General features: G+C 44.5%; 2 long non-coding RNA genes across 7 annotated transcripts; one reads left to right on the top strand and one right to left on the bottom strand.

Moving 5' to 3' along the window:
• Positions 1–411: 411 nt before the first annotated feature.
• Positions 412–8,234, bottom strand: LOC147356171 (uncharacterized). 6 transcript variants are annotated; one of them, XR_015142672.1, is made up of 3 exons: positions 8,216–8,234; positions 1,678–1,800; positions 412–1,575 (listed from the first exon to the last, which is right to left on the bottom strand). It is a non-coding gene; the product is annotated as an uncharacterized LOC147356171 (long non-coding RNA). The 6 variants fall into 6 exon arrangements; XR_015142670.1 differs by lacking the exon at positions 8,216–8,234 and adding an exon at positions 6,772–6,910; XR_015142669.1 differs by lacking the exon at positions 8,216–8,234 and adding an exon at positions 6,499–6,692.
• Positions 8,235–8,246: 12 nt separating this feature from the next.
• Positions 8,247–11,852, top strand: LOC147356170 (uncharacterized). Its single transcript, XR_015142673.1, has 3 exons — positions 8,247–8,382; positions 9,028–9,211; positions 10,306–11,852. It is a non-coding gene; the product is annotated as an uncharacterized LOC147356170 (long non-coding RNA).
• Positions 11,853–13,406: the final 1,554 nt, after the last annotated feature.

Genomic DNA, 13,406 nt, shown 5'->3' with positions numbered 1-13,406 from the left:
ACACCTCCTGGACAAAGTCTGCAACATTGAGGCAAGTGGGGTTAACTGAGCTACAAAGCATGCATCCTGATGCCTGTAACTATGGAGAATCTATACTTACAAAGACAGAGGACAGGAATAGAATTTACCAAGATGAAAATAGATATATGATAGGTTGTCAGGATCCTGAGTATTATTTTCTCCATTTTCTGTACTTTCTATTACATACCATCTTTATAGGGGCTTCCCTGGTGGCTCCGATGGTAAAGAATCTACCTGCAACACAGGACACACACGTTCGATCCCTGGGTTGGGAGGATCCCCTGGAGAAGGAAGTGGCTACCCACTCCAGCACTTTCGCCTAGAGAATTCCATGGACAGAGGAACCTGGCGGGCTACAGTCCACGGGGTCACAAAAGAGTCGGACACAACTTAGCAACTAAACAACAAGACACCATCTTTATAACGGAAAAGAGGAAGAGAGGAGGTATTAAGGAGGAGGTGTGTGCAGAGGTGTGGCCACAGCTGCCCCTGCCAAGCCCCTCCCACCCCAGGTCCAGGCTTTCACAGCTGAGAAAGGAAGCCTAAGCTTTATCCTCAGTGGGGTGTCTCCTGCCCTCTCCACTCAGGAGTCCTCCCGACTTGAAAGGAGCAGAAAAGTGGGAGCCATGAAGAGCTCTATGTAGGAATGTGCTAATCCCAAAGACTAGTTTAGAATTCTTTGTAAGTCAAGTGTTGCAGGCATAGCCCAGGACTTTTCTTAAGTGACTCTTCCTAGAGGTCTGAATTTAAGTTGTTGTTTTTTTAACTGAAAAATTTTTATTATTATCTTCTTCTTTTAAAAAAAATGTCATAAAAAATTTTTTATTATTATCTTCTTCTTTTAAAAAAAATGTCATAAAAAAAATACTGTCATCTCTCAAGGCAGCACATATATTGGAATTGTTACCACACAAAGGGAGGTGAGTCTGGCCCGTGAAAGAACAACATGAAGAGCCCAGAACATCCCACTGTCGGGAGGAGAATGTAATTAAGTACAAAAGGCTTGGGCTCTGAAGTCACCTGGATATGAATTGTCAACACACTTGGCAATTTGGTTAACCCTGCTGGGCCTCAATCTTCTCCAGGGCTAAATGAGGGTCATTTATCCTGCCTCACTGGGTTGCCATGAGAGGAAAGGGTCTAGAGTTTGCAACGGGTATCAGATGCTTTGTGCACTCAAGTGATCAGCAGGTGTAGCACTCACGTTCTTCTGACCCAAGGATTCCCACTCACTCCTGTTCACTTCGCTGAGTCTCTTCTGCTTCCAAAGCACAGAGAATAACCCTCAGGCAACCCTACATAACTTGCTATCACACACGTGCGATACGCCATCGATTCAATCATGACCCATAAAATGTTCCAACCACATATAATAACAAATTCTTGTAAAACACACTTGCTTGACAAGTTCCAGTATTGAAAGCAGCTGTTTAGGTGCTGGGGCGGAGTGCTCACCCAACAAGGGACCAGGTGTTCCAAGCGTGAGTATAAATACTACAAACCATGGAGTGACTTTGGGCAAAGACACTGCTTCTCAGGCCTCGGTTTTTGCACCTGCAAATGAAAGGAAATGGCCAGAATCAGGAATTTAAAAACACTTAGAACCAGAACTTCAAAAAGGTTTAGCATCATTTCTGTGTTTAAATTGAATCTTACCTGAAACAGATATTCTGGGGGAGGCAGGGGCAGTGCCTGGTGACCCCTCCCAATCTGACATCTCTTGCTTTCTTTGGGGGGGGGTTGACCTTGGAGGCACATCTTCAGGGTCACAGAGCAGAGCTGGAAAGCACAGATTTTTACACTGTCATGAAATGCTTAGCAATCTAACAGTCCACAACTCTACAGATTTCTATTCTACTTTATCAATACCTGGTCATACGACATGACTCTTTTTAAAAGTATTTTCAATTTAGATCAAAGCATATCATCACATTGCTTTGTCCATGTCCATCTCTGGAGATTTAAAAAAATAGGCAACACAAAATTTTGCTTCCCTAAGTGCCAGTTATTCCTCCCACCAATCTCCCCTTCTCTTCCTCCTCCTCCTCCTTCTGTTATTGTTTGACTTTCTTTCATTCTTGACCTTTTCCAGAAAAAAAAAAGAATCCTCTCTTGCCAATATTCTCCATCGGTTCAATTCCTCAGCTGATTCCTTACCTGGTTGCCTTGTGTGTTTGACAGTGAGGAAGGAGACAGGAGAGTTAGATGCTGGATGTTTGTCATTTGGGAAAGCTTTTCTCTGTCTTCCAGGCGGTGTTTCTCATTCATATTTCTGTCCCCAGCTCTTCCCCGCCCCCCACCAGACATCCTCTAAACTGATCCAAGGACCCCGGCAGTGGTGTTACCTTGGAGGCTTCTTAAAAATTCAGATTCCTGGGTCTAATCCCCTATCTTCTGAATCAAAATCTCTGAGGTTGGAGTTTAGAACAGGAGATGCTACAAAGAGCTCCTAAAATGATTTTTCATCTCCTTAAATTTTGAAAACTACCTTTCAAAGCGCCCTCCCCAGTTTCTCCCATTTCTCCCTCTCCTGCTTCTCAGCGTCTTTCCCCTCAGTTTTCATCCTAATTACCAGCTAACTGGTGGATGTCACCGCTGCTTAAACGTGCTCCCACTCTGGATCTCTAATCATGCCAATTGTGTTCCTCAAAGCTGAGTCCAGAATCGCTGCCTTTTTATTCCCCCCTCTCTATATACTGCAGGAGGAAGCAGGTCCCCGCTGCTTTTGTTGGCCCTACTTCTGGGTCGAGCTCCATTCGCTGGTGAGCAGGGCTTATCTTCACTCTCCCCCTCGAAATACTGTACCATTCAGCATCCTTTCATGTCTGTGCTTTTAAAGTAAATCTTTGGACAATTAAAGATATGAAATGGCTAAATAGAGTTCTACGGGCGTTGTTCTCTGCTTTTTAAAGGTTTAATCACACTTAATGGCTCTCTTCAAAACTTGAATTTTCCATTTTGGTGTTTTGACTCCATTGAAAGAGTTTACTAATATTCTTTCAAAAGTATTCTCTGCTCAAATGAGCTATTCAATAAAGTTTTGTGGCAGGCTATAGGATTTATGCTAAATGGAAAATAATTTAAAGGGAGATCAGAGTTGTGTGTGTGCGTGAAGGGAGGAGTGCTGTTCCTCTCTACAGGTTTTGTTAGTTAAGCCATAATCGTCAATATCAAGTCCATTAAATGCTGGTGTGAAGGAAAGAGAATTATCACTTAGATGTAAAGGAGACTATTGCAAATGCAATTTCAACACCCCCCAACCTTTTCCTTGAAGATAATTTATTGTTCATCCTTGTGAATCTATAAATAGGAAGTTAGGAAAAATTCTCTTTCTTCCCTCCCTCCCTCCCTCCCTTCTTCCTTCTCCTATTTATTTTCTTCCTGAAGAATAGTGGCCAAAAGGGTAGGGGTTGGTGAAAGGAACCAGTTACAGATTGTTTTGAACAAACGGGCTTGACTCTTCCCCGTCTTGGTCCCGCTGAGTTCTCTCTGGTTCTTACTTGTCACCGTCAGGACTAGAAAGCTGGCAGGACACTGAGGACCCCCTGGGTCATGCTCACTGTCCAAATGATGGAATTGTTACTTGTGGGGGAAATTTAGTGGAAAAGCAAAACCAGTCCTCCCTGACAGCATCTTTATGAACCCCCTAGACTACTCTTTAGTGGGCTAAGTGATATGGAGAGTCATGTGATACTAATGAGATGCACGGACTCAGATAAGAACAATTAATGCTCTGTGTCTGAGACCTAATAAGGACACTCCTTCTCCCTGCTGCCGTCTGGCTTGTTGCCTTCTGCTTTGGTCAGTTCTTTTTCCCCACAAGTGACCTTTGGGCACTTGCAGCATGCCCAGAAGGGTGCTAAGTGCTAAGACAAGTTTGAGAGAATTTTGACCTGACGTTGAAGGATTTCACATTCGGCTAAAGAAATGAGAAGGAATATAGATAAGCCAAAGAACACAGAAGACATGATCTATGATCCAGGCATTGTCATTTGCCAAATATGTGATCTCTGGAAAGGCATTTAATTTCTCTTAGACTCACTGTTTCTCATTCAGGAAGAGGGTTGCTGAGATCAAGTAGCATTTATTACGATCAGAAAGTATCTCTTTATTTTCTATTTTATGTACCTCCCCCACCTCCCCAGTATAAGCTCCATAAGACCAGGGGCCTTGACTGATCATTCAGCTCTCGATCTCTGTGCCTAGAACATGGGCTGGCACAGAGCAGATGCTCAGCAAATAATTGCTGAGTGGATGCAAGTATTCTGTTTAAAGAAATCTTGAACCACTGACCTACCAAGCTTTACTCCATAGGACTTACAGCAGGCAGAGGAGACAAACAGTATTTCAAAAAGATAGCAGCAGAGGGAACAAAACAGAACAAAAGCAATTTCTGTTTCAAAGATACTGAAGAGACCAGTTTGCACTCAGGAATAATGGATGTGCTTTGGGGACTGTGGATTTGGGCCAGATTTGAGAAGGCCTGATATGCCAGAATCAGCCAATGGGGAAATAGTGATGTGTTTTGATCAGGGGTGTTATTTGAAGAAAGTGAGGTTTTAAGATTAATCAGGCAGTGATATACAAGACTGAAGATGGTAGAGAAATAAATTAAGAGGACATCATAACAACTGAGGTATCAGGTGACAAGGCCTGACTTAGAATCATGGAAATGGGAGCCAAAAGGAAAGAAAAATTAAGAACTCTGACAAAACAAGAATCAATGGAACTAGTTTCTTGAGGAACTAGAAGAGATGAAGGAGAAGAAAGCATTTATGATATGAAGACTAGAGACTTCCCAGGCGGATATGAAGACTAGAGTTTTGGTAGCATCAATAGAAATAGGGAAATCAGGAGGGGAAGCCATGTTTCAGAGAAATAGATTGAAATTGTTTCAGTCATCTTGAGGTTTGGTAGAACACACAGGTAGAAATATCCAGCAAGCAGTGGAAAACGTAGGGCTGGGGAAAGGTACATGAATGGTGTGTGTTACTCACTCAGTCGTGTCTGACTCTTTGTGACCCCATGGACAGCAGCCCACCAGGCTCCTCTGTCCATGAAATTCTCCAGGCAAGAATACTGGAGTAGGTAGCCATTCCCTTCGTCATGGGATCCTCCTGACCCAGGGATCAAACCCATGTCTCCTGCATTGCAGGCAGATTCTTTACCATTTGAGCTACTGAGGAAAAGACCCTGATGCTGGGAAAGATTGAAGACAGGAGGAGAAGGGGACAACAGAGGATAAGATGCTTGGATGGCATCACCAACTGGATGGACATGAGTTTGAGCAAGCTTTAGGAGTTAGTGATGGACAGGGAGGCCTGGCGTGTTGCAGTCCATGGAGTCGCAGAGTCATATATGACTGAGCAACTGAACTAAACTGAACTACCCAGGAAGCCAAAGGTAACAGATGTGGAAGTCCTCCCCTTGGAGGTGATAGACAAACCCATGGGAGGAGATGATGTCTTTGCAGGAGAGAAGAACAGAAGCCCAAGTGCAGAACCTGAGTGAATGGATCATTTAAGAGTGAGGAGGGGAGGAAGAGAGGCCCAAACAGGAGCACCCAGGAGAGACGGAAGCAGGACAAGGGATGTTTGAGATGCTTATCGCTGTGTCCAGGTCATGATACATAATCAGTACACGGTTCATTACGATGCAGATCCTTATTATGTACAAGAGAATGGTCACTCATATCAAGTGCTGTAGAGGAGATGTCAGGGAGAATGAAAAATTAGAAAATGTCTTTAGATCTGCCCATTAAGAGGTCCTTGAGAAGAATAGGAGAGAGACTGTAAAGTTTTTCTACAAGGGAACCTATTTCACAAGGTAATTTGACACATTTTCAGCCTTTCTGTAAGAGTACATGCTGGAAAATTCTGTTTCCTTATCATTTCCAACCCACAAGGAATGTCACCTGAGGAAGTCTTTATAAGCCATGTGACGGCAGCTCAGTCTGTGTTTTCAATTACTCGCAGGTTAACAGTTACTGATTAATTGCACCCAGTAGAAGAGGAACCACTGATTTCTTATCCCTGACTCTTGCCATCACCACTTCTTTGTTTTGCCTTTTTCTGGAACCAAGTTCTCACAAATAGCATGTTTTTAAGACGCAGAGAGGAAAAAAGGAATTAGATGTTAAACAATCCTTGGTCAACTGTTGGGCTTCTACAAATTTGATTTCATCTCAGAAAGACATGTTAGGAAGCTGGGTTCCATTAGCTACAGAGCTGATCTAACACATAAGTATGCTAGGTTGCTGGATGGCTGGCTACCTGTTAACATTTTGAGTTACATTTTAAAATAATTCTCTTCTCGGAAATACTTTCCCAAATCCAACTATTTCAGCTTGGAATTCCTTTAAGGGAACAAAGCCATGGATCAACAAGGAGAGGTCAAGCTTAACATTCAGAATCTATGCTGTGCACTCACCCCCATCACCACTTGGTTTAATTTAACCCTAAAAAGCAAAGAACTTACATCAAAGAAGAAAAACCACAATTCGACTTTATAAGACTCATTATAGTATCCCTAAATACTGGTGCTAGGAAAGGTTTCAAGGCCCAGGAACTTGCTGAAATGGACCAGAGAACGGCAAGGGAGTGAGATCAGGGAGTGAGAGGGAGCCACCTCTTAGGGCCCTTCATAGAAGGAAATGGCCTACTTCTGATTGGTCTTTTGAGGAAAGCAAGACAGCAATGGGAAGGAGGAAGACTAACTTCTCCAAGTGTGGAGGGGACTCACTCAGCCCACCTGTGATCTTCCACCGCTTGATTGGAGAGGCAGGGAGTTCAGCTTTGGGCTTGACCTTGGTGCCTTCACTTGCTTGCTCTGCCACATGACCTTGGTTGGAAGCAACACTTCAGCACTAAAGTTGCACTTTGCAAGCTTTGCACTGACTCCCCAAGTTAGAGTCCTGTCCCCCAAGAATGTTCACTGCAAAGCTGTGCTAAGGACACAATCAGGGATGATTGGAGGCTGAGGCCAGTACAGGCATGCAGATCCAGAGCTTTCAAGTTTTCTGGGGCTCATGAGACATCGGGAAGAGACAGTGATGGTCATTAGCCCCTTTCTGATTAGATCACAGTTTTGCTTTTTGTTCCTCAACCCCTGACAGCAGAGACTTGCCAATAAGGGGGGTTTGATGGAGGCTAATTCTGAACCCTTGAATGTTGAAGAAGGAGGGGCCCAAAATGGGAGGGAGAAGATGGGCAGGGAGGAGCCCTGGAAATCAACCTGGCTGACGATTGCCCCAGGTCAGCCATTCTTGGCTCTAGGAGATTCAAAGTCTAAGAACAATTCCCCTCCTCCCCAAAGTTTTCCTTTCCAAGAGAAATAGATTCCCTCTCTGCATGTCTCTTTCAACTCTCAGCAAGACCAGTACAAACACATGAAGGCTGTAAACCTGCTACTTCACTGGGGCTGTTTATTTCCAGTCGACAAATATTGTGCCAGTGTTCACTTCAATTAGGAGACACATTTGACAATCTGACTACTCCATCTGATGCCTCAAGGGCAAATTTCAGCTCTTTCAGAAAGTTAGGGCCAATAACGGATCCATATGAATAAAATATACAGACAAGGAATATTTGAGGCAGTTTGGGGAAAGCACCTTCTGTAGCAAGGAGAGTAAAATGTCTACATGGAAAAAAAAATCGTATAAATAAAGCATGGGGCTTAAACTGGAGGGAAGCTGGGAATTCAGAGTGAAGGCTACAGTGCCTGCTCGCCTTTCACCTCCCTGGAGTTGGAAATCGGTGAGAATCAGCACTGTGGAGCCTAAGACGTGTAATTCTGTAGAGGAAATCATTGCAGCAGAGCTGAACTCACTAACACACTCACTAAAGTTATTCCAGCTTTTAAAATCATCCTAGAAACCAGAAGCTCTTCTGGGTATCTAATTTCAGTCCTTCTGCTAAATCCCATCTCTTCTTTATTACCCTTAAGATGACCAGAAAAGCGGCTTAGCACCCTCCTTTATGGGCTTCCCTGGTGGCTCAGTGGTAAAGAATCTGCTTGCCAATGCAAGAGACATTGAGTTCAACCCCTGGGTCAGGAAGATCCCTTGGAGAAGAAAGCGGCAACCGGCTCTAGTGTTCTTGCCTGGAAAGTCCCATGGAGAGAGGAGCCTGGCAGGCTACAGTCCATGGGGTTGCAAAGCAGTCAGACACAACTTAGTGACTAAACAGTGATTCACCTTTACACAGGTTTCCATGTCCTGGAAAGTGGAAGTCAAGTGCCAGGCCCTGCTAATAGAGCAATTCCTGCTCAGAATGCACCTTGGATCCGTGTTACCCTTTTCCTGGCAGTAGCCCAATTAGGGGAATGGGTTAGCTCCTCAGCCACACTGCCCAGCTGCCTTGGGTAAGTTTTATCAGCTCCCGGGTCTCCTGTACCTCCATCAAGGGCAGGGAAGTCAGTTCCTTCCTCATCTTACAAGGCTCTTCTGGGAATAAAATCATGAAACAAGAGTGGAAGGAAGTGAAAGTCTGATAGATATGGTGGCACTCTCGTTATTTAGTTCCTGTTCTTGAGCTGACGCGATCCCAGGTGGAATGAACTCTGAGGGGCAGCTTGGTCATGGGTTAGAAAAAAAAAAATTGTCTTTAAGTCTCAAACTTCACCTTCATCTAGTTCTCTTGTTAGTTAAACTGAGTTATCTTAAACTACTTGTATGCCTATTTGTGTTAAATAGGACCTCACTCAGCTTCTTCATAAGCTTATCAACAGAATATGATTCATTTTGTATTTTAATATTAATGGCAGGATCTATTTTGAAAAGCCATTATAAGCAGCTGTTGTTAAAATAGAGAGAACTCTCTTGAGAGTGACCATCAATACTACTGTTTGACTTATCCTTCATTTTTATCTTTATTGTTATTAGCAAATCTAATTAAAATAAAATTTATCTGAAGAGAGTTCTTAGGTTTACACTAGTATTTGGTAAAGCCCTAATTAGCTATTTCTCATTCCTTCCATTCTCTTTTATTCATTCATTCCTTCACTCAGCAAACATTGATGGGAACCCAGGATGGGCCAGGATGCTGGGGAAGCTCTGAAGTAACCTCAGGTTTTCTTGATCTGGGAGGCAGAAAGGCAGACAGCTGCGTGGACAAAGGAAGCAAAGCTGAGGGGAGAGAGCGCACTCAGCTCTCTGCCGGGGAGCGCACAGGTGGGACCTGAACCTCAGAATGTGAGTAGGAAGCGGTGGTGCCCCAAAGGGTGAGAGGACCTCGGGCAGAGCCCATCACCAGTGCCAACGCACAGGGTCCCAGCTGAGACAGCACGGCTCTGGGCTTAAGAATGGGCTTGACATTTAGAAAAAAGAAAGAATGCCTCTTGCAGGAACATGGATTCACCTAAAAATTGTCACAGAGTGAAAGTAAGTCAGACAGAAAGACAAATATCATATGATATCCTTTATATGCAGAATCTAAAAAGAAATGAAACAAATGAACTTACAAAATAGAAACTGATTCAGAGACTTAGAAAACATACTTATGGTTGCCAAGGGTGGGGTCGGGGGAAGGGATAGTTAGGGAGTTGGGGATGGACATGGTCACACAGCTATGTTTAAAATGGATAACCAGCAAGAATCTACTGTGTAGCACAGGGAACTCTGCTCAATGTATGTTCCAGTCTGGATGGTAGAGGAATGAATCTGAGGGACAACATATTCTTGTACATGTGTGGCTGGGTCCCTTTGCTGTCCACCTAAAACTATCACAGCGTTGTTAATCGACTATACTCCAATACAAAATAAAAAGTTTAAAAAAAAGAGAGAAAAAACATGTGTCTATACAAAAAAGAAAAATAAAGAAAGGAGCCGGACTTGGTTTTCCTCCTTCTCCCTCTTTGCACCCATCCTGCCCTCCTCCCCTCCCGCTCCCTTCTGTTTCTCCTTTCTCCCTTTTCTCTCCCCCACCTTCTTTTTTTTCTCCCTGCTACCATTTTCCTATTCAGTCCCTTCCTCACCTTCATACTTATGACTCTAGCAGTAATTTTGGTCTCCTCTCCAATCCAGATGCCTCTGAACAGAAATAGAAAAAAAAAAAAATCAAATATCTAAACTTCAGTCCATGTTCCAATAAGCCCTGGGATGAGAGGAGAGGGTGCTCAATGGCGAGAAGCTGGGAGTCGGCACCCCCACCCCAGTACTGACCACCCTGAGACACCCCTGCCTTTCACTTGGTCTCCCAGGTAGGGAGGCCCATCATTCTTGCCTTCATCCCTGCTACCGGGCTTCTTTTTCTTTTTTTCCTACACGCTTGAAAAATTCATCTGAAGAACCCAGGGACCTGGCCAGACATGGAGAGGATGCCTGAGTGGGCAAAGGAGGCACTGAGCCATTGGAAGTTGATCAAGGACCCAGAGGCAGAGGTATCTGGACAGGGGTCATTTTCGTGCCCTCCAATCCCAGCATCAACCAGAATGTGTGTGGACCGTCCAAACGCCTCGGCAGCCCAGATACCAGACGACAGAAAACTACTATGCAAGCCTTATTAGAGGTCCCCCTGAAATTATTGGGATTCTTTCCATCCCATCGATGTCACCCATACAGCCGCAAGTAGCGGAAAGTTTTAAAACTGTTTTCCCGTTTGGGTTTTCAAAAGTTGGTAAAAGAGAAACTGCTCCAGCTATTGGCCATGGCGGCCGTACAGTGCAGCCTTTCCTCGCCCCCAAATTCATCTGGCTGTGCTTTTGAGCTAAACAACTACATCCTCAGACTTCATAAATCGTCATTCCTCTGCCCATCCGGAGAGCAGAAATTCATGACTTGATCTCAATCAAACAGTGTAAAAACCCAAACAAAAATACATCTGGACAGACAAACAGGATGCCAGGTTTTTGCTTGATGAGAAGGGAAATGGCTCAAGCCTGGCCCCTTGAAATGAAGGCTTTATCTCAAAAAATGCTCATGGAACCTTAACAGAGTTGCTGAGACCAGCTTCGCTTATAATATCCAACATAAACTAGATATGGAGCTCATTTTGCTCAGTGTTTTGTGACCTGGAAAACATTTTGTTGGAGCCTTAAAAAAAAAATTAGCCCATGTTCATTTTTTTCCCCCAAATGCAATGATCATCATTTTCTGTTCCTTGAGCCCAGGTGAAAAGCAGCCAGTGAGCTTGGGCAAAAAAAAAAAAAAAAGGTGGACTTGCAATTTCCTGACACAGTTAACAGGCTTTTAAAATTCTGTCCTGCTCAACCTTCATGTGAGCGTTCGGGGAATCAGGAAGCTAGAACTACAAGAGAAAAATAGATGCTCGTCACTCTGACTGGTATCTGCGCACCAAGTGGACTGAAGAGTCAGCAACAGCAAAGCACCGTTCACTGGTCAGTCAGTTCAATAATCCATCACCCCCAAAACTCGTTATTCATGCGATGTTTGTCCAAATCTACTTTTTTTCCTCCCCCCCATCTTCCTTCTTGTGTTCTGTAGGTAGGTAACGTGGAGATCCATTTTAATAGCTGGAGATCTATCTGAAATCTTCCCACTGAAAACAAAAGCAAAAAGCAAAGGTTATCGGAGCTGAGATCCTCTCCAACCAAAAGGGAAACCTGAAACTGTTGATACATTTTCCTGTCTCCTTCTGCTCCCCCAAATTCCTCTCTCCAGGGCTGACTTGTTAATGGGGGAGGGGCTGTGTGGGCAGAGGCAGAGCAGGCAACATGCAAATATTGTCTTAATTGTATCCTGGCCATTACTCAATTGTGGAGGCTTTTAAGATAATTTATTAATATTCTCTTTAACCACTGTAGATGCAGCGGACGGCTGCTGTGGGTTTTTGTGCTGTGTGCGTGTGTGTGATTTCTTCCTGAGTTATTTAGTTGATAATGATATTAAATATTAGAAACTCTAACAGCTGGTGTGTTTATCCCGACTTGAGTGTATTAACCTCTTTAGCCCTTTTTTCCAGAAGAAGGATTCAGCATCACAGATTTGACTGTCAGCTGTGGTGCCTGGCGGCCCAGCCTATTGGCATCCTGACAGAATCGAAAGTCCAGAGCAGCAAGTAAACATGGATGACATTGCAGGGAGAGACGAGACCACATGATAACTTGAGGCACCTGCGGCTGCTTCCACCCAAATCAAAGTAAAGGCTGAGCTCACTGAAATGGAAAAGCACTGAATTTACCGGGAGTGAGTTGGCACTGTGCTGGGTGCAGGAGGAGGGCGCTGGATGGAGGGCAGGGGAGGGCATGGGCATGTTGCCCACTGACAATACTCAGCTAAAGTACCTTGAGGGAAACCCCTGGGTCCTAAGGCCCACTGTGTCCCATACGGTGAGTGAGGGTGATTCACTGCCAACGCTGGGCGCATAGGTCAGTGGCTGAAGGACGACCGCCTGGGCAGGCTGAGTCACAGGACAAGACCAAGGTTATATTCACCTGAACATATGGGTCTAGCCCTGGAACTACCTCTTACTGCCTGTGTGACCTTCAGCAAGCTATTTAATCTCCTGGCCTCAGTCTACATGTCTGTAAAATGAAAATAATTATATGCTGTCATGGTCATGGTGAAAGTGAAAGTGTTCCCTGCTCAGTCGTATCCGACTCTTTGCAACGCCGTGGACTGTAGCCTGTCAGGCTCCTCTGTCCATGGGATTTCCCAGGCAAGAATACTGGAGTGGGTTGCTGTTTCCTTCTCCAGGGGATCTTCCTGACCCAGGGATCGAACCCAGGTCTCCTGCCTTGCAGGCAGATTTACCCTCAGAGCCAAGGAAGCCCTGGTGAGCCATAATCAAATGATGTAATGAATGGATGAAACACAAATACAAAGCATTACTAGTTTCCTGTCTCCTCTTAGCCCATAAGAAATGACTTGGGACCCTTCTCAACTGACAACCTCCAAATTTGAAGACACAGGCATGTCCAAGCTTCTGTAGCTTCCTTTGCTCCTGGACTTTAAGAGTGGAGGATCCCACTCTGGACTCCAGCGAGCTCTCAGCCCTGTTCTGGGTCTGAATGGCCCTGGAGTGATGACTCTGATGGAGGGATAAGAAATAGCACAAAGAAGTGTTTAGGGTATAGGCCAGATTTCCCCCTTGGAAGAGACACATTCTCTTCTACAGCCACCCCACAATCTCAGAGCCCTGCAGTGTGAGATTTGTGGTGACTGGTCCAAGCAGATGGGGTGCAGTGTCAGGAGGGGTGGAGAGCCAGGGAGGAGGCTGGGGTTGCATTAGGTGCTTATAAAAGGTGCTTCCTTATAAGGTAAAGAAGGTGCTACCATTGCTCCAGGAAGCCAGGGCTATTTCTGTTTATCACAGTGCTTGGCATTTAGGAGGTACATGAATTGGTTAATGAAGGAATGAAGAAAGGAATTATTGAATAAAAATAAAATCTACTTCTGCAATGGAGCATGACTAGAAAGTATTAACACA

Source organism: Bos grunniens, chromosome 16 (genome assembly GCF_055505025.1).
Source record: "Bos grunniens cultivar Pamir isolate PY7600 chromosome 16, Bosgru_T2T1.0, whole genome shotgun sequence".
NCBI lineage: Eukaryota > Metazoa > Chordata > Mammalia > Artiodactyla > Bovidae > Bos > Bos grunniens.
This window is presented reverse-complemented; position numbering and strand designations above follow the sequence as displayed.